Genomic DNA, 21,424 nt, shown 5'->3' on the forward strand with positions numbered 1-21,424 from the left:
CGCCATTTTAGATGGGCTGCTGTGTGCGCCATTGCCCCAAGCTTGTGCACCGACTGTCTCACCTGTCGCGTGGTTTGTCTGCGGTGACGATCTCGGGCTGTCCGCTGAGGAAAAGGCCGAGGTGAGTGATTCCGCTGCGGACATTGGGGATGCCGGGAGGGATAGTTCCTGCTGCCGGGATCTGGTAGCATGCGATCCGGCGGCGCCATTTTGGGACCCCTCAGCAGCCGGGAAAAACTGTGTCAGCTTCACAGGGCTTTTCTTGGCTTTCTTTCTGGCCATCATGAGTGATGTCTGTGGTCTCTGGTGTCCAGAAAACCCACTCGTGTGCAGTTGTTGTGGGGGAACTGCCTGTTTGTGCCGCTACGGGCCTGGATACGGAGCGGAGCTTCTCACTGTGCGACCGCTGCCATGAGCTGCTAGCCACGCCCCCAGAGCTGCAAGTTTAACCCCTTAAGAACCGGGCCTGAAATGGCCTTAAGGATCGGAGCAAATTTTATGAATATGACCTGTGTCACTTTATTCATTAATAACTTCGGGATGCTTTTACCTATCCGGCTGATTCTGAGACTGTTTTCTCGTGACATATTGTACTTTACATTTCTTGTAAATTGTAGTCGATACTTATAACGAATCTTTATTAAAAAAAAACAAATAGCGTGAAAAATTGTGAAAAAATGCATTTTTCCAACTTTAATACTTTTCTGCTTATACAGAAAATGGTTATACCACATAAATTATATATTAAATAGCATTATCAACATGTCTACTTTATGTTGGCAGCATTTATTAAACTATATTTCATTTTTTTTAGACAATAGAAAGCTTAAAACATTAGCAGCAAATTTCCAAATTTTCAGTAAAATTTCAAAATCAGATATTTTTAGGGACCTGTTCAGGTTAAAAGTGTATTTGAGGGGACTGTATGTTAGAAAGCCCCACAAAGCACCCCATTTCAGAAACTGCACCCCCTAAACTCTGCAAAAGAACATCCAGAAAGTTTTTTAACTCTTTAGGGGAGTCACAGAAATAAAAGCTAATTGTGTAAGAAATTTGAAAATTTTAATTTTCTGTGCAGAGATTTTATTGTAATCAAATATTTCTCATAATTATAAATTTATTACCAGAGAAATGCACCCCAATATTGATTGCCCCGTTTCTGCAGTTTATAGAAATACCCCATATGTGGCCCTATTGCGCTATTTGACGCAACCACAAGCCTCAGATATAAAGGAGCGCCTAGTGCATTTCAATGGCTCCTTTATATTTGGTCATTTCTGACTGTACCACTTCAGGTTGGCAGAGGCTCTGGGGTGCCAAAACCTAAAAAACACCCCTAAAGGGACACCATTTAGAAAACTACACCCCTCAAGGAATGTAACAAGGGGTGCAGTGAGCATCTGGACCCCACAGGTGCTTCACAGATTTTCCGAACAATATGGCGTGAAAAAAAACGAAAGTATTTTTTTACACTAAAATGTTGTTCTAGCCCTCAATTTTTCATTTTCACAAAGGGAAAAAAAGGAAAAAAAAACACAAAACATGTAGCGCAGTTTTTCCCGAGTACAGAAATACCCCACATGTGGACATAAAGTGCCAAGCGGGCGCAGGACGAGCCTCCAAAGGGAAGGAGCGCCAATTGGCTTTTGGTAGCTGGATTTCACTGGAATGGATTTCAAGGGCCATGTCGCATTTACAGAGCCCTCGTGCTGCCAAGACACTGGAAACCCCCCACAAGTGACCCCATTCTGGAAACTACACCCCTCAAGGAATCTAACAAAGGGTGCAGTGAGCATATTGACCCCACTGGTGACGGGCACAAATGTGGAAAAATGTGACGTGAAAGTGAAAATTTTCATTTTTTCACTTTCACGGCACAAATGTGGCCATCATCAAGGGGTCCATATCCTCATTGCACCCCTTGTTAGATTCCTTGAGGGGTGTAGTTTCCAGAATGGGGTCACTTGTGGGGGGTTTCCAGTGTTTTGGCAGCATGAGGGCTCTGTAAATGCGACATGGCGTTCATCATCCATTCTAGCCAAATCCAACCTCTAAAATCCAAATGGCGCTCCTTACCTTCGGAGGCTTGCCCTGCACACACATGGCGCTTTATGTCCACATGTGGGGTATTTACGGACTCGGTGGAAATTGCTCTACACATTTTATGTTTTTTTTTCTCTTTTAACCCCTTGTGAGAATGATAAATTCAAGGCTAGACGAACATTATAGTGTAAAAAATGTAATATTTCATTTTCACGCCACATTGTTCCACATTTGTGCCCGTCACCAGTGGGGTCCATATGCTCACTACACCCCTTGTTACATTCCTTGAGGGGTGTCGTTTCCATAATGGGGGTCACTTGTGGGGGGTTTCAACTGTCTTTGCAACACAGGGGCCTTTTAAATGCAACATGGCCCCTCGAAATCCATTCCAGCCAAATCCAGCCTCAAAAAACCAAATGGCGCATCTTCCCTTTGGAGGCTTACCCTGCACCCGCATGGCGCTTTATGTCCACATGTGGGGTATTTCTGTACTCATGGGAAATTGCTCTACACTTTGTTTTTTTTTTAAATCTTTTAGCCCCTTGTGAAAATGAAAAAATCAAGACAAGATCAATGATTTAGAGTAAAAAAAAAAAAAAAAAAAATTACACTAAATGTTGGGCTAGCCTTGATTTTTTTCCATTTCCACAAGGGGTTAAAAAAAATAATAAAACAAAACGTGTAGGGTAATTTCCCCTGAGTACGAAAATACCCCACATGTGGACATAATGTGCCATATGGACACAGGGCAAGCCACCAAAGGGACAGAGCGCCATTTAGAGGCTGGAATGGAGGATGGAGGCCATGTCGCAATTACAAAGCTCCTGTGCTGTCAGGACAGTAGAAACCCCCCACAACTGACCCCATTCTGGAAATTACACCCCATAAGGAATCTAACGAGGGGTGCAGTGAGCATAAGGACCCCACTGGTGACGGGCACATGTGTAGAACATGTGCCGTGAAAATAAAAAATACCATTTTTTTCATTTTCACGTCCCAAATGTGGCCGCCACTAGGGGGCCATATACCCGCTGCCCCCCTTGTTAGATTCCTTATGGGGTGTAGTTTCAAGAATGGGGTCACTTGTGGGAAGTTTCTACTGTCCTGGCCGCACAGAGGCTTTGTAATTGCATCATGGCATCCTCTAATGGGAATGGCGGCCATACCTATTTAGCTGGGGAAAAGGGACAATTCTCATTTATTTGGGGGTATTAGGCCAATTATTAGTTTATAAGGTTGAAAATGACAGGTGTCCATCAAATTCAACCTGTGTTGATCCAGAGGAAGGCAAAAAACCCTCGTAAGGCAGACGACAGTAGCCTCATCACTGGGAAAAAATTCCTTCCCGACTCCATAATGGCGATCAGAATAATCCCTGGATCAACGTGACCCCTGAAATAGGAATAAGGGACAGAATTTAGATAATGTAGAACCCCAATGACGTGTGGTGCGCCTTGAAGCGATCCAGTATGCAGAGGCCGGGGTGATCAGGACAGGTGTCACACTGGAAAATGGCGTCCTTCCTGATCCCCCTGTTACGCCACACTCTGCACTTCTTCTGGGGTCTCCCTTTCTCCAGTGTGGGGGACGTCACCTGGAAAATGTTGCCCTGGTGCGATACGGGGTCCTTTATATCCAGAAGCGCTGGGTCCGCCCCATGGCTGCTAAATATTAGGGCTTTATTACTACTTCTGATATTTTCGGATCGTGCCGCAAGCTACAGTAGCTCGGGCAGCGAGGGACCGGAAGAGGGGGTGCTGGTATAAAAGTTATCCCCGTACAGGTGGTAACCTTTATCCAGCAGTGGGAAGATCAGTTCCCGGACGATCTTCCCACTTGTTCCGAGGATGGGGGGGGAGGGGGCATCTGGGGGCTGGATTCGGGTGTCCCTTCCTACATACACTCTAAGGGTACGTGCACACTGCGGAATGGCGAAGGATAACCCTTTGTGCATTCCGCAGCTGGCACCCACCGGCTGACTGATGCAGGCGCGCGTCTCCGTCCGTGTCATAGACTCCATTCTATGCACGGGCGGATTCCGCTCTCCGTCTAACGTGTTCATTCTTTGGACGGACGATGCAATAATAACGTATGCGTCCGATACCGAAAACACGCCGGGGGCCACTTTTATATAGGGATTGGTATATGGGGTATGTAGTGGTGTAGTGTCAAACTTTATTCAATGTAGTGTAGTGTGGTGTAATGTAGTGTTTTTTACGTGTTTTTTTACAGTAAGTATAAAAAAAAAACCTACGCCAAAAATGGTGTTGCTGATAAATGCAGCACTTATGTGCGGCACTTATCAGCAGACCGTGGCAGTAGGATATAGAAAAAAACACCCTACGCCAAAAAGGAGGAGTTGCTGATTAGCAGCGCACTTTCGTGCGATGCTGATCAACACTCAGCGGCGATAGGGTGCGGAAAATAGAAAAAAAAAAATGGAAAAAAACCCCCAAAACTTTTACTACATGCTGAACATCCCTATAGTGGCTGATACGTGTATTACACTTATCAGCCGCTAGAGGGCAGTAGAGCGCAAGATCCGAAAAAAGACGACACTGGAGCCGAAAAAATCCGAAAAAAGACGACGCTGGAGCCGAAAATAGCCGAACAGGACGTCACGGAAAGAGCCGAAGACCCGACGAGAAGACGAGGACGCCGCAAACCCGGAAGACGCCGATCAGGACCCCGGGACAGGTGAGTAATGTACAAATACCTGCTCTGGACCCCTCAGCTACCTAGCTGAGGGGTCCAGAGCAGGTATTTATTACTTGTGGGGACTTTGATCGGGACGGTGGTACCGTGACCACCGTTACTATTTACAGTAATGGCGGTCGGTGCCGTCCTCGGACAGCACCGACCGCCATTTTTTCCAGGTCATCGGGTCACTGATGGCCCGGAAAGGTTCCGATCACCGCTATGGGCTGATCAGCCAATAGCCGCGATCGTCGGCATGGGGGGGGGTTAACAACCCCCCATGCCGACAGGGAGAGATGGCCTGCTATGTATTATAGCAGGCTATCTCCCCCGATCGGGACCCGGCCGGCCGCGGCGCCCTCTTAAAGGACCCGCGTACCGGTACGTCATGGGTCCTTAAGTGACAGTGATCCATGACGTACCGGTACGTCATGGGTCCTTAAGAGGTTAAAAGATTTTTTTTAGGACAGTAACTGCCTCACCTGACAAACGGACCCCAGGACAGATCTTGAATCAATAGGCGATCCGATGGTATAAGCGGTTGGGGGGGGGCAGATTGTGGTTACAGATCACTTTAAAGGGACTAGTTAATTTCCAAAGAAAATTTAAGAGACTTGTATGCTACAAACCTGCAACATTACCCCATTTTAAAAACTGCACCCCTCAAAGAATTCACAACAGGTGTTATGAAGTGTGTTAACCCTTTAAATGGTTCACAGGAATTAAAGCAAAGTAGAGGAGAAATTAAGAAATTCTAAGTTTTTTGTAAATTTTCATTTTTAGTTATTTTTTTTTCTTTAACACAGCAGGTATCAATAGAAAAATTCAACTAAATGTACAGTATTTTACCCCGAATCAATAGTTTTTAGAAATATTTCATATGTGGCCTGGTGTGCTGCTGGGCATGCAGGCCTCAGATACCAACCTATGGTTTTTGGGCCTTCTTTTCTATTAAGATGTTTTACAGACACCGTATTAGGTTTGCAAAGGATTTAACCTGCCAAAACAATACCCCAACCCCATAAGTGACCCTATTATGAAAACTTCACCCCCAAAACTAATCATTTATGCCTTTAGGACTTTGAACCCTTCATGTGAGACTAGGAGTTATGCAACATCAGATAAAAAAATGAATAAAAATTTGCTATTTTTTCAAAATTGCATCATTCGTCGAACATATTTTCCACTGAAAGCTTGTAAAATGAAGGAAAATCACCCCAATTTTTGTCATGCTCTTTGTTCTGTATCAGACAGTATCCCCACTTGGGCCATATCTGGTTGCTTGGTCTCATGGCAGGAAATTAGCACCCACTGGCTTTCAGCACATCATTTTAGGCTCCTATTCCATTTAGCAAACGATTGGAGCTGCCGGAACGATACCTCACCCCCATAAGTGACCCCATAATATAAACTGCATCCCTTAAAGTAATCATTTAGGCCAGCAGTGAGCATCTAAAGCTAAGGATATGTTCACATTGAGGAATAGGCGAAGAATCGAAAAGGAAAGTTTTTTGCTTGAAGTGTCCTCTTCTTCAGCTCTGGCGGAATATGAGCGGAATTCCAGTGCTATTTGAGGGGAATGCAAGTGGAAAGCAAGTAGCAGAAATTCGATGCCCCAATGACTTCTATGGGATTTCTCTAGCGGAATCCGCCCAAAGCATTGACATGTCAATTATCTGAGTGGAAAGCGTCTCTGCAGCGGAACATTCTGAGCTTAAAGTGTAACTGTCATGTTTTTTTTTATTGCAGAAATCAGTAGTATAAGCATTTTTAAAAAACTCTGTAATAGGTTTCATCAGCCAAAAAAGCCTCCTTCTGTACTCAAGAAGCAATCTCCCAGCCTCCCCCCCTGACTTCTTATCTGTGCATTATCAGGCAAACACGTCTTCATTACAGAGAAGCCAGTGAAGACGGGCTCTGCTCTCTCCATTGTAAGCCTATGAAGGGGGGAGGGGCTGAGGGAGATGAGGGAGCAGGAAGAGGTGACATGAAGGTCAGCTGTTTGTAGACTCTCTGGGCAGCTAAAACGCTAAATTCAGGTGTCAGAAAGGTCAGTGCTTATCTATGAACTTACTGAGAGAAGATTGCAGGGTGTTGTGCTGTGCAGGACTGCTCCGTGCTCAGTCACTCCTAATAGCCCCTCCCCTCTCCATAGCCACATAATGGAGACAGAAATCCTGGTTCATCTGATGTGAGGGGGGAGGCTGGGAGATTGCTTTTTCAGTCCAGAAGAAATCTCTTTTAGTACATAAAACCTATTACAGAGTTTCTTAAAATCGCTTGAACTGTTGATATTTAATGTTTTCAGAAAAATGACCCTGAAATGACAGTTACGCTTTAAATTCCAACGTGTGAACAATAATGGGACATTGCTCTGTACATATTTTACAGGTGGAATTTTAAGTGGAATACGCATAGAATTAAGCATACTGCTTGAAACTTCTCGCCTATTCCTCAATGTGAACATACCCTAGCACTAAAAGACTTTCCCTAAAACTAAACCTAACTAGCTATTCCTAACTAACTTTCCCCCTATCTAACGCCCTTCACCTAGCATTAATGTCAACCAGGGTGGCTAGCCAGAACTCGTCCCTCCTATGCATGTCTTTCACACGCGTGCCTGAGCAGAAGCAGGCCAAGAGGCATGTCGCCATATGAACTAGCTTGGTCAACTGCTGTTCCTCACCAGTGTCCTCGATGTAATACCAGGGTGCACTATAGTCATCCTCTTCCCAAATGGATTTCTCCATCTCCTCGGGTGTTTCCTGGTTAGAGATGGTAACTGGTGGTGTTTAAAACACCTAGCTGTATACCTCCTCCTCAAGCACCAATTGGTCCATTTCCGGGCTCAGATGGAAATCATAAGTGGTTGCACTACCCCCGAGTACCCTCTGCGATGACTTTATTTCGTGCATACTCCATGATGTGAAGTAGGGGACGACTTCATTCACCAAACTAGTTGTGGCTAACTAACAGAGTGGCTTCCTTGAATGGTACCAGCAATCGTCACACATCACACATCATCTGCCAATTGGTGACCTTGAAATTGCAGTTCTTTATGAAGCTGCCAGAATGACAAGGAAGTCAGACACCGCCGATCTCTGTTGATACAGCCAATATAACATATGGAGGGATGAGTTCCACTGCGTTGGCACATTGCAGATCAGCCAATGTTCCTGCAGTCCATGTTGGCGTTGTATCTTGTGGAGGGCATTTCGTGTCACATACAGTACAAATGGCTGAAGTGTGTGCTCAGTTTCTTTGTCATCTTCAGGAGGATTGTCAGTCCTGGGATGGGGCCAAGGAAAATTTGCACGATCAGGTTCAGCACATGAGCCATGCAAGGAATATGCGTTAGCCCTCCACGCTTCAGTGCAGTAACGATGTTACGTCCGTTGTCAGCCACTATGTTGCCAACCTGTAAATGCCGAGGGGTCAGCAACTTTGCAATATCAACCTCCATTGCCCGCAGGAATTTGTTCCCAGTGTAACTTCTTACCCCCAGGCTGTGCAGGTGAAGGACAGACAGTCAGCGCTGGGCTTGGCAGTGTTGGTACACCACTCGGACTGGGTGGAGGCAGAGGTTGAGCTCTTCAGATTGTCCTTGCACAATTCTTGGAGTAGACAGCGGTGTGACCTCCTTTGCTCCCTTTTGCCGCTGCAGCACTCCTGGCACTACATTAATCCAATGGGCAGTCACTGACATACAGTACTGCCCCTGGTCATAGCTGGAACTCCACATGTCCGTGCTTAGGTGCACCCAATTAGACAAAGAGAGGCCCAAAGAGTCGCCAACTTTTTTTGTAGCTATAGGTACATTTATTAAATTGTGTTATGAAAAAGAAGTGGCGAGTGGGAACTCTCCCTCTCGGATGTGCACAAGCCATCAGGTCTCTAAATACCATTGATTCAATTAAGTAGAATGGGAGGGATTTAAGCCTAGTCAGGTGGGCGTTTAGTGTCTGTGCCGTTGGGTTGTTATTTGAGTAATGCTGTCTCCTGGTCATTGCATCGCATCTGGGTTTGAACTCAATCACTGCCCACTTTGTGCTCAGAAATGCAGAAAATGCTGCATAGTCTTTGCCGCTATCGACAACGAAAAACTGCCAGACCGCTGATGTGAGTGGGCGTTTCTTCGGAGCAGGAACACTGACAGCTTGTTGTGGAGTACTGCCGCTGCCTTAGGGAACTTATACATGCAATTGTTGATCTGTGCCTAGAGTCTGCCTGAGAACCCGAGGTGTGGAAGTAATTGTGACGTTGCGTGTGTGCGTGTGTGGGGGGGACACTTGCAGCCCATTCCTTGGCTGCAAGGGATTATGGATAACCCCTTCCACCTGCGTATTTGCTTTGATGTAACATACCATGTGTGACTATTTTGGACAAACTTCATTACAAACTTTCCAAAGTTTGATTAGTTCCCTAAAGAAACTTTTTGCAAAGTTTGGAATGATCACCTGAGGTATCATCCAAACTAATAATATGAAACCTTTCTGAATTTCAAATTGATTCTTTTGCTCTCCTTATACCAACAATGCCCACAAAGTGCTTATAAAGTGCTTCCTACAGGAGAAACCTGCCATTAACTGCATCTCATGGGATTTTTTTTGTTGTTGTATCCTAAGAAGACCCTGTTAAAGGGGTTATCCAGCACTACAACAACATGGCCACTTGCTTCCAGAGACAGAACCTCTCTCGTCTCCAATTCAGGTGTGGGGTTATCCAGCGCTACAAAAACATGGCCACTTTCCCCCTACTGTTGTCTCCAGTTTGGGTGGGGTTTTGAACTTCAGTTCCATTGAAGTAAATGGAGCTTAATTGCAAACTGCACCTGACCTGGAGACAACATTAGGGGGAAAAAAGGCCATGTTTTTGTAGCGCTGGATAACCCCTTTAAGCTCCATTCACTTCAATGGCACTAAGTGGCAAACCCCACCAAAATTGGAGACAAGAGTGGTGCTGTCTCTGGAGGAAAGTGGCCATGTTTTTGTAGCGCTAGATAACCTCTTTAAATACATCCATAGACTTCTGCATTGTGTCTATACAGATATAGAGATATACAATATGAGATGACATCTTCTTCTTTCTCCCGCAGTGCACAGGTCATAGGATATGAGCAGCTTCAAGCTTTTATTTCCACCATTGATGAGATTAACAGGAACCCTCATGTCCTCCCTAATGTCACCCTGGGTTATCATGTGTTTGATTCCTGTGGAGATAGAAATAAAGTTATAAAGGACGTTCTGCATATAATGACCGGGATGTGGAGCACAAGTCCAGTTCCTAACTATTCTTATAAGAAATATGGTAGACTGGCCGGATACATCGGGGACCTCGGTTCTTCAACTACAATCCCGATGGCACAACTATTGAGCATTTTTGGATACACTCAGGTAACTGCACTTCCCAAGATTACTTTGGGTCTATTCACACAAGGCAGAGTTGTTTGTAGAGGTTTTTCAATTCTAAAAAAAGTTCCCTTCATTTGGAGGCATGTGCACATATATGTTAGTGTTTGTTTCCTTCTCCTTTTTTTCTGGAGTTTCCCCCCCCCCCCATTTACTATGTGGAAATCGCTGAGCCATATTATGAAGGAATCACATCAGTTGTAATGAGAGAAATGCAGGGGATAAAACAATAAATAAAAGAAAAACGAATACAGTAATACTCAATATTTGTGGGACAACCCCCCCCCCCTCGAAAATTGTATCTGTAATGCAGACGAGAATGTGAATCTGTAACACAGAGATGTGCAAGGGGCCCAAAAGTGTGCCTGTCCCCTGTCCCTACAAATAACTTTTCTCATATCATTAGAGATATGTTATTGATCACAGCAGGTCTTGATGCTGAGACCCGCTCTGATCAGGAGATATAGCCATGGAGAGATCGCGGCAGTGAGATCCACTTCCTGGCTGGCTGCTCTTCCTGTTAATATTTTACAATGTAAGGCTATAAGAAAATATTGGAGTGGATGGTGCTTCAGCGATCTCTCCCTGGCAATATCTCCTAATTAGAGCAGGTCTTGGCAGTGAGAACTGCTGTGATCAATAACTTTTGACATATCTAATGACATAAACAGAAGGATGAAACGGCAACTTTATCGTATATGCTCCCCTTGTCATCTACACGATATAGATATTTGAAATAGAGAAATGGCTCTGATATTTTTTTTTAATTAAGCTCTTTGGTAACCATTTAGGCAGGACCATTTCTCTGACTGATGGAATGTCAGTGCCCATTAAAAGAAGTTGTCCGGGAAACTTGTGATGATCAAGACTTAGATCAGTCCCTCCACTTCTTGGAAAGGGTTTTACCATTCTGCATCTCACCCGTGTGCTCTGCAGCTCGACTAACTCGACTATGGCCTGCAGCTGCTCACAAACTTTGCAGCACACGTAAGTTGGGGTCCCAGCACATGGGTACATCACATACTGTAAAAGACTGTGGATGGGAAGGCCAAATTTCCGCTGCAGGGTCTCCGCGAGTCTCAGCATGGTGCACAGTGGCGTGGCTGGATTGGCGGAGGGAATAGTTAGGAACTTAAAAGGAACCCTCTTAGAGTTGTTCCTTATTCTGGTTGCTGTAGAAGTGTGGGGTTATTGCTTGTGGTGTTGGCGGCTCAGGTTATGGTGTGATGATATGGGGGCAGTGAAGGCAGTATCGTTGTTATGTCGGCTTGTTTTGGTAAGCTTGTCTCTCAACATATTTTACTGCTGTACCTGTTCCGGGGGTTGCTAATGGAGGGAGAGGTGATATTACTATTGAGAGGTGAGTTGGTGCTGTAGTTGGAGAACAAAGGTCTCCAATGCCTGGAGGATGTATGGCAAATGATATGAGTCATGCTATGTCTTTGGTGCTGCATTCGGTCAGCAAAGAGACTTAAGCCGTGTATGGTAACGTGTAAGGTGAATGGGGGACCTTGCTGGGTTCGGTCCCAGATGGTTGCCTTTTGATCCCTAGGCTAGGAAAGCTTGTCTGCTTTTTTTTGTCGGATGCCATTTTAGTGGGTTTTTTTCTGTGGCTAGTATGGGGAAGAAATTGATGGCAATGGCCTTTTCGTTTAAAGCAAGAGGGGGGGAGGATGTGATGAAATGGTTTTTGGTGTGGCAGGCTACAAAAGGATACAGGAAAGCAGAAGGGGTTCGGCTACTCAGGATGTTCTTTAATTTGTTGTCAGAGTTGGGTGTGAAATTAGAGGAACGGTTCTCAGTCGTTTGGGGCCAAGACAGAGGCTGCAAGGTGAGGCTGTTGAGAGACATGGTTAAGCACATTGGTAGGTGGGAGTCGTCCACTATGGATTGTGCGTGTGGTCTCAACTGTGGGTGTAGTGGTTTTTTGATTGATGTGGCGGGGGGATGTGTATTGCTGTTTTGCTTTGTGCTGGACTTGTTCTTTTTTGTCATTACAGATGCTGGACCTTGTTAGATATGGATAATGGGCCATTTGTTCTTGCATTGGGGTGGAATCTGGGCAGATGTTTGGCCAGCCGGTGGGGAGATAGCTGGGTTTCAATCCGGAGTGGGTGCAGGTAGAAGGTTGGAGTCCTGTGGTGTGTTGTCACAGAGGTTGCTGCTGGAATTGTATTTTTATGTTGGCCTAGATAGGGCTCCTGGTGTGTTAGTCATCCACCTGGGAGGGAATGATCTCCAGGCACAATATGCACTAGAGATGCCAAGCTGTATTTATTGCGAATGCAGTCTTCCTTCCCGGGAATTGTTATCGTGTGGTCGGACATTGTGGCATACATGGGGTGGAGGCCAGCTCGGTCAGTACCAGGTGTTAACAGAGCACACGCCAAGGTGAATAAAGTCATTGGCAAATTTGTTTAACATAATGGCGGGATAGTGGTGCACCATAGAGATGGGTTATTAGGTCTGGAAGATGGGTGTCCTTTGATCAGGTGCATTACGGCTGTTGGCAAGGTTCAGACTGAGTTGCTGAATAAAGGGGATTTAGTGGATGTGTGCCTGCAGGGACCCCTTCTCTTTACCTCGTGTAGCAGGGATAAGTTACAGGATTTGCAATAATAATTTGCTGTAAGTTATAAAGAGGTGATGTTTTATTATATATTCTATTTTGTATTATATATTTTGGATAATATGTCCTTTTCTACCACAAAAAGCTTTTTCTGATTGTATATTATTGGGTGGTAGATGGGCCAATGCATGTGACCTCTTCCTCAGTCATGTGTAGCCTACAAAGGGTTAAATAAGCAGGATGATGTAGTTGTCAGAGGTCTGGTAATCTCACCTGTATGCAGACCTTGCCCTCCGCCCCCCAAAAATGCCTTCCCTGCCCCCAGGAAGCCGTCAGCATATGTACAGGGGGCGAGGGTTTCAGTTGCAAGGAATTATGGACAATGCGTTGAGCCTACCCACCCACTGTAAAAAAAAGAAAAACATATGCGGCCACCATCATGACCATCATGTTTAGCTACGTTTTTTTAACGAAGTGTGCAAAAATCTGATTCATTCATCTTAAAGCCCGTTTTACATGGGACGACGGAGGAGAGCAAACGTTTGCCGTCAGTGCTCCCTTGCTCCTCTTTCCCCACTCACTTCCGACAGGGGAGTACAGGGCAGGCCACGGGGGGAGGGGGCTGCCCGGTTGATTGCTAGATCATCTGGGCGGCTCATAGCAGATAGTAGAGGCCTGCTGCCACTGCTCCTATTCCACGGAGCAACGGCAGCACATAGCTGCTATCATAGTCATTTGTCTTTCAACATGTTGAAGGACAAACAACAGCAATGATTAGCCGACATTGTTTATGTCGACTAATCGTTGCCTTCTATTATACAAAAGGCGATTATCGGCTGTAAAGGCCGATATCGGCTGAATACGGATGATAATCGCTTGGTGTGATAGGGCCTTTAGTCCCAGCAAGCCAAACAAGATACTAATTGCACTGTGTTCAATTAGTAGTCACCTCCTTAAGCAATCTAGACATGTCAACCCTTTAAATTGTCTCATACTCAGATCTGTCAGTTAACGTGCTAACAGCAAAGCTCTTAAAGGGACTCTGTACCCACAATCTGACCCCCCCAAACCGCTTGTACTGTCAGATAGCTGCTTTTAATCCAAGATCTGTCCTGCGGTCCGTTCGGCAGGTGATGCAGTTAGGCTGGGTTCACACTGCGTTTTGCATTTGTGTGCATCAGTTTTGAACCGTTTTTCCACTGACTTCCATTATAAAAAAAAAAAAACGGATCAAAACGGACACAAAAACGTTGCTGACACTTTTTTTGTCCGTTAAAAAAAACCGGATCAGTTAAATGTATGCTGAAAACGCAGTGTGAACCCAGCCTTATTGTCCTAAAAAAACAACTTTTAAACTTGCAGCCCTGTGTCAAATTGGCGTGGCCTAGAGTGAGTGTGGCCAAGCCTTGCACTGCCTCTTCATCCCTCCTCCTCACCCTCCCCATCATTAGCAACGCCAATGGGCAGCATTTTTGCTATTCATCACAGGTGCCTTAACGATCCAACGCATGTGCAGTGTTCACACAGGTGATGAATAGGAAAAATCCTGCCTGGGGCATTCCTAATGATGAGGAGAGCAGGGAGGAGGGATAGAGAGGCGATGCAAGGTTAAAGCATAGACACTTTAGGCCATGCCAATTTGACACAGGGCTGCAAGTTTAAAAGTTCTTTTATAGGACAATAATTGCATCACCTTTCAAACGGACCCCAGGACAGATCTTGGATTAAAAGCACTATCCGAAGGTACAAGTGGTTTGGGGGGGGGGGGCAGATTGTGGGTACAGAGTCGCTTTAAAGGGAAAGTGACCAGATCAACCTCATGTAAAAACAGAGGGTTTTCCTTTAAATTGAACCACAATTCTGCCTATTGTTAACAGTCGGAGACCAGTAAAGGTGTATTAGCAAAAAAAAGTCTATGCTGCCTGACAGTAACACAGCTGGACTAATGGGAAATAGTTGGGGCCTGAAAAACACCCATGTCTTGCAGTCACTGCACTTTACTAGCGGAGATGCCATGTCATTGAGCTGGCTTTGGTGACTCTGGGCGCAGTGGCCTGTACCAGTCAGCCAACTAGTTACGGGGAAACTGGGTGGCAGGGGCTGCGGGTCCATCACCTCTTTCTCCAGACTCTCATGGGCTTCAGTCCTTGTGGAATGTAGAACCTGGTTATTACCCCATCACATGCTCTGCATCCTCACCGCTGCGCTCCTATCCACTCTCCACACTGCAGAAGCTTGTACCAGTTTAATCTTGTTATTAATCACTTGTTGCAGTTTTACACTCTGAAACTGAATTGAATTTTTAAGCATTTCCAAATTTAAATTTAATTTGAATTAACTATCCCTTTTGTTAAAGCACATTTCGGTTGCATTTGCATCATTCTGCCCCTTTTTACTGCCATTTTTGTGGCCCAAAGTTTGGGTCCCCATTGACTTCAATTGGTTTATGTCCATGCAAAAGTTCAGGTAAAAACCCAAGTTGTCAAACTTTTTTTCTTTGAAAATGAATTGGTCAAATTTGAATATTCATGGGTATGTTCATCACTAGTCAGTGGTCACTCTGCCACATGACAGTGCTACAGTAGTGACTGTGTTATTGCATGGGCTTCCCTCATTAATCCTGGCAGCCAATCCTCAATATATTCTCTTCCATGCCCCACTAGGTAAGTCCTTCACTGAAGTTCATTACTTTTATGGTCTATATCCATGAAATACATAGACCTAGAGACTGGTTACATTTATTTCTGAGACTTTATTAATAAGACATTGAATGATGGGATTGCATTGTCTGATTGTAACCTTATGCCTATAGATCAGTTATGGAGCCAGAGATCCAATTCTGAGCAACAGGAAGCTCTATCCAAACTTTTTCCGAACTGTCCAGGACTATGAGACACAACATGTAGCAATTGCAAAATTAATTAAAAGTTTTGGATGGAACTGGGTCGGGGTAATAACCTCAGGCGATGATCCCGGAGAGCGTGAAGCTGAGCATCTCATCCGAACACTCAGTAAATATGGAATTTGCACTGAATTTAAAATTAAACTTTCTCAAACAGAATCTTCTATTAAAAATGTCAAAGAACTGAACTCCTCATCTTCTCAGATTTTTATTATTTGTGGGACGTTAGTAATTAGTTTTATGAAGTTACTTATGGATATAGCAGATATTCTGAGGCAAAGAACAGCCATCCTTTCGGTATCATGGTCAGGTGCCATAGAATTTTTTGGTGATCCGATCGATAATATACTGGATCGGTGTTTGGTGCTTTCTCCTCAACGTAGACGCTACTCTAAACTGAAAGAACGTTTATCCCATTTTCATCCATCTAACCGACCAGATGATCCCTTACTGGAGGACATCTGGATATATAGTCATTTGTGTCTCACAGAAAATAAGGAAAAAAATAAATTATTTTCAGAAATCTCTAATTTTACCCTACATAACTGTACTGGGAAGGAAACATATACGGAGCTTTTTACTTCTATTGGGGATCCAGTAGTCCACCAAGTGTATGTGTCAGTCATGAGTATGGCGTACGCTGTTCATGATTTATTCTCCTTCTTCCACATAACTGGAGCAAAGGAATTGATAGCATTTCGGTTTCATCATAAAGTAAGTAAATTCATTATGTATTAATGGTGAAATAATTCTATATTAATGATAAAATAACAATTCTGGATCGGCTTTTCTTAGAACTTTGTTTTGTTTCTGTGTTATTTCTCATTTATAGAGATAAGCGAGTAGTGAAATATTAGAAAGCTCAAATTTCGTTTCAAAAGGACCATGATGTTCGACTATTTGATCGAATACTGAACCCCAATAAAGTCTATGGGAAGAAAATGCTTGTGACTTGGTGATCTCCAAGTGGTCGAATTTAGGTTTCCAAGTCCACAATGACATCTCAGAAAATGGTGCACACACCTCTGGAATGCAATTGGGACAGCAGGGGAAGCATGCTTGGGTGCATCTATCACAGCCTGTCTACAATACACTCCAAACACAATATAACCTCTATGTAAAGTGGAAAAAAGTACATGGAAACCTTCTTTCTTCTACCTTAGCATGGACCGAAAACCAAATTTAAAGCAAAAGAAACATTTTCATGCACCGCTTTAAATCGAATTGACTATAAAACCGCAGATGGCATAGGCAAGGAAGAAATCAAACACCCACCCCTAACTGTCAGTGTGTGAGTGTGTGTGTGTTATGTGCTCAGACAGATCCTGTCAGCAACTTTCCTGACCGCGCTCCAGCGTCGTCTGTCCCGGCTGGAGCGCAGCGCCGCCCTCCTCGGCAGGGCCGGGTGACGTCACGGAGACCCGACGGCGTCCCTAGTAACCAAGGGAGCCGCGGGTCTCTCGTCAGTAAGCGTCACACGGCCGAGCAGCTGAGTGCTGTTGTACTCAGGCTGAGTGACGGATCTCTCTGCCACTCAGCCTGCAGTGCACCAGCTGCAATGTGGCTGGATTCAGGAGGCCGGACCAATCAGTCTTTGGTCCGGGCTCCTGATCCAGTATAAAGTGAAGTCAGTGCCAGTTGCAAATCGCTGGCTATTAGGTTAACCCCTGGTCCAAGCTTCCCCGTGTCTACTCCTGCGAACCCCGTCCTAATTCCTTCCTGCCCGACCTACTGTTATTCTGACCTCTGCCTGACGTGACTATTCTTTGTATTGCCGATTCTGTACTGCGTTGCTCCTGTGGTTTGACCCGGCTTGTTTACTCCTCTTTTTGTGTCGTGTTTGTCCGTCTTGTTCAGTGTTTCATGTACGTAGCGTAGGGATCGTCTTCGTGGTTGTCTGTGACCGCCTAGGGTCGATTGAGGCTAGCAGTCAGGGTCAGTGGGTGGATTCAGATTAGGGCCCACTGTCTCTTGTCCTGTCCGTATTGCTAGTCCTGACAGATCCCCTTTAAAATTGGCTTCCAACTAAGTGAATGACCCGACCTGGCCCGGTGTCATGTTTAGCGATTAAAGCTGTGGGGATTTTGAGGCATGTGTAGCACGGCGAAAGGCAGGAAGAGGCAGTGGGGTGGCCAGAGGCAGAGGACAGTTCGTATGGAAAAGGCAGGCTAGAGCCAACAGGGTCGCAGCTCTTCCCTGTAGCAGGCCCCCGCTACAGGACTCGTTCTTCCTTGGTGTGAAGTTATCTTAACCGGTGTGCAAACGACACATTGAACGTGGTTTGAGCACTGTGTCATTCCAAGTTGAGTAGGGGCTTTGAAAATAGTAACCTGAGTGACCACTACTGCTATGCCACTGCACTAATGTGGTCTTGTAAAATCCCGGGGCTGCAAGATACAAAATTTCAAATGGAGTCTAAGCACCAATGACCTGAAAAAGACATAAACAGAAACAATTAGCAAGATGAAAAGCAATGAACTCAAGCAGTGGAAACTGAATCCTTCCGCAACCTGATAGTGGCTGCAGCACCTCACTATTCCATCCCTAGCCGTCACTAATTTTCCCATTGTGCAGTGTATTGTAACATTGGGCGGGCCCTGAGTTACGCGGTTAGCGCAAAGGTCCACTTGATAACCAAAACATAGGCAAGCACATGTGGTCAGGAACGCTACATCTCCCTGACGGTACACTGTCAACCCTTACAGACAGCTCAGAGAATCCCTCCTCCTCCTCGTGGTCTTCTGAAATGACTTCTCATAAATTATAAAACATTTTAAACATTTTTAAAAAAGTATGAAAAATAAAAAAAAGCGGTGTACACTACCTAAAACGCAAAGTGCAATTGAAAAACCTCAATAAAATTTGTAATAAAAAAAGAGGCTCCTAAAAAAGTGATATGGTGTGTAACAGGGCTGTACTAAGGGGAAATTCACATGGGGCAGATTAAATGCAGAAATTTCCAGGGAAGGAAGAAAAAAACTGTGGGTACTGTATTCAAGTTAGTTAGAAAAAAAGGGCACAACAATTGATTTGTGACCAAGCGGTGAGTCACATGATGTTGAGAATGTTACCCCAACTGCAAAAAGTAGTAAGGGGGTTCAGTCTAGCAAGCTACTGAGTTATCTGTAGCTCACAGGATGCAGTCACAGACTTCTTCTGCTCCATCTTCTCTAACCTGTCTCCACCAGTAGCGTTTCGGCATAGTCGATTTAAAAAAAAAAATAGAACCCTGGGTTGAGTCTTCCATAAATCGAATTAGGCCGCATTCACATGTTCCGTGCACGGAACACGGACGTGGAAAGCCCCCGCTCCCAGCATCCTATAACAGATGTTGCCTGTGACAGACATTCTACAGCCGTGTTCTGTGTGGAACATGGAATGTGTGAATGTGGCCTTTGAGTCCCTCTCCAAACATTGAAATGGACACCCCTGGGTTGAGTCTTGTGTTGTTTCGCCTAATTTTTTTCATTATTGGCTTATAAGCTGGTGGTTAAGGAGGAAGAGGAAGAAATGAGCTGAACCATGCACTTCATACACTTTGTTGTGTTGATAGGGGTGCATTGGAGTTGTCTGTCAGAGCTTGAGAACACATATGGCACTTCATGTTTTGCTGCTTTCCACCCTTACAGGTACAAAGTCTGGACTAATCCAGTGGCTGTTCATTTTGATAAACGTCAGCCTGTCAGCACAGGCGGCTGAGCTTATCAGGCGGCTAAGCTTATCTTTGATAATGCCCCGGGTGCGTTGAATACAGTCTCAGGGAAAAAACTGAGGGCAGGGGCGGCCCTCTCTAGTCTCCTAGGCGTAGAGGTACAGTTCAGGCCACGCGCCCTTTCACTGCAGTCTAAAAAGGGATCAGGGAGTACAGGGTTACAGTTGGCCAGGTACTCAGGTACCCGTTTTCTATCAGGCAATGAACCCAAACACCTAGGCCTTATTCACACGTTCCATAATTTACTGATCCATATTTACGGATCCGAGTTAGTGCACATTGAAGTCTATTGGGCTATTCACACGATCAGTAGCAGAAATGGATGAAAATCAATCCGTAAAAAAAAAGCGGACCGGGTGCGGACCCATTTTTTTTTGCGGATCCTCTCATTGAAATCAATTGGTTACGGATTGTTTACGGATTGTAACATGTTGGCATCCGTATTTCCGCAAAAAAATCCGGATGAAGTGCATTGAAAAGCAATGAGTAGTAAAAAAATGGAATTACGGAAATACGGATGGAATACGGATGTCCAATCCGCAATTTCTCACGGGTTGTTTCAGGACCAGAAAGAAATACTGAACCTGTGCATAAGGCCCTAGCTGCGTGACTGACTGTGTCACTGTGATATGCAAAGGAAGCTGCTATTAAATGCTGTAATACAAGAGAATATAGATTTTTTCTTTTAATATGTCACACAGCAGACGATTGCTGTTTAATATCCCAACAGAAGTACGCCAATTTGGGCAGAAACAGTAGGTGTTTTCAACTTTTACAAACAGCAATAGGCGATACATGAAAATATAGAATTATTTATTTTTTTCAATAGGTTGCAGCAACAAATGCAGACGAATTTTAATCTGCAAGACTGTCTGAGTCACTGTAAGATATGCTGCTAGACAGTCTCTCCACTATAATGGAAGCAGATATTTACTCTGCTGTGTAATAAGGGCTTTAACTTTTTCTCCTGCCTACAATCTTCTAAAATCCTCACTTTCCTCTCTCCAAAAGCTCAAACTGCTAAAATACACTGACATACACTGAATGACGAAGTAGTTGAACTGCAGCCTATTCTTCACACTGCGCTTTACTGCCTGTCTATGAGAACACACTGATGGGTTGCTAGCTGTTGTTACAATCGCTGTATATCGGGTGATAAAACTTTGCTATGTATAGTTGTAGCCCTAAAAAGGACTTATGGGGTCCCTCCTGCCTAAAATCCGCTAAACCTAACTCTCCCTGCTGGATCCTCTATCTCTGTAAAGATGGAATCTGATGACGAGCAGGAAATCTCAAGTTCTTATACTATGGAGGTCACATGAGTAAGCCAGCCAATGAATGTAAACGCTGTTCTCGCGATGCCAGCGTGCTCCTAGGGCCTCTTACACCCCCCCCCCCCTGCATAGTTATTGGTCCAAAAAAGGTGCCAGGAAAGGTGGGAGTGGAATCGAATCTTTACTGCGTATTATTCCTACTCGATCGAGTGCTACTCGCTCATCTCTACTCATTTATAAATAAATAGAAAAGCGGTTGGTAGCATTTAGTGGAAGGCAGTGAGCATAGAGATTCTGCTTGACGAACAGTGGAAGGAGATAGGGATGGCTGGTCAGGTTGTTGATAGGCTGGGTAAAGTCTCAGTGGGTGGAGCTTATAAAGGGTTATATATAAGTTTGAAGGGGATGGGTGTCTGTTGTCCCTATTAGTCTTCTACCCTTATTACTTCCATTGCTGATCATGAGGCTTTTACTTAGCCATTATAAAGCTTAGGAAGCCTAGCACAGCCCTTTCTAGGGGAAAAGGCAATTGGCAGCATTAGGGAAACCCCTTTTCAGTCAAAGAATAACGCTAATGTCAAACAGTTATATTGAGTCCAAGCAGGAAAAGTATCTGTTGCCGATTTCTCAATCTCCACAAAAAGCTCTACAAATAGCTCCTAGATTTTTGCCATGATTTACTTCTGTTTGCAGGCATAAAGCATCAGGTGTAGGAGGAGGCCACACCTCGCCGTGCCCACCTATCCAGCTATCAGACTAGCGGGACTTACAGCTGGGAAAAGGCATAGATTTTTCTCTGGTGTACACCATTGTGCATGT

Source organism: Dendropsophus ebraccatus, chromosome 7 (genome assembly GCF_027789765.1).
Source record: "Dendropsophus ebraccatus isolate aDenEbr1 chromosome 7, aDenEbr1.pat, whole genome shotgun sequence".
Taxonomy (NCBI): domain Eukaryota; kingdom Metazoa; phylum Chordata; class Amphibia; order Anura; family Hylidae; genus Dendropsophus; species Dendropsophus ebraccatus.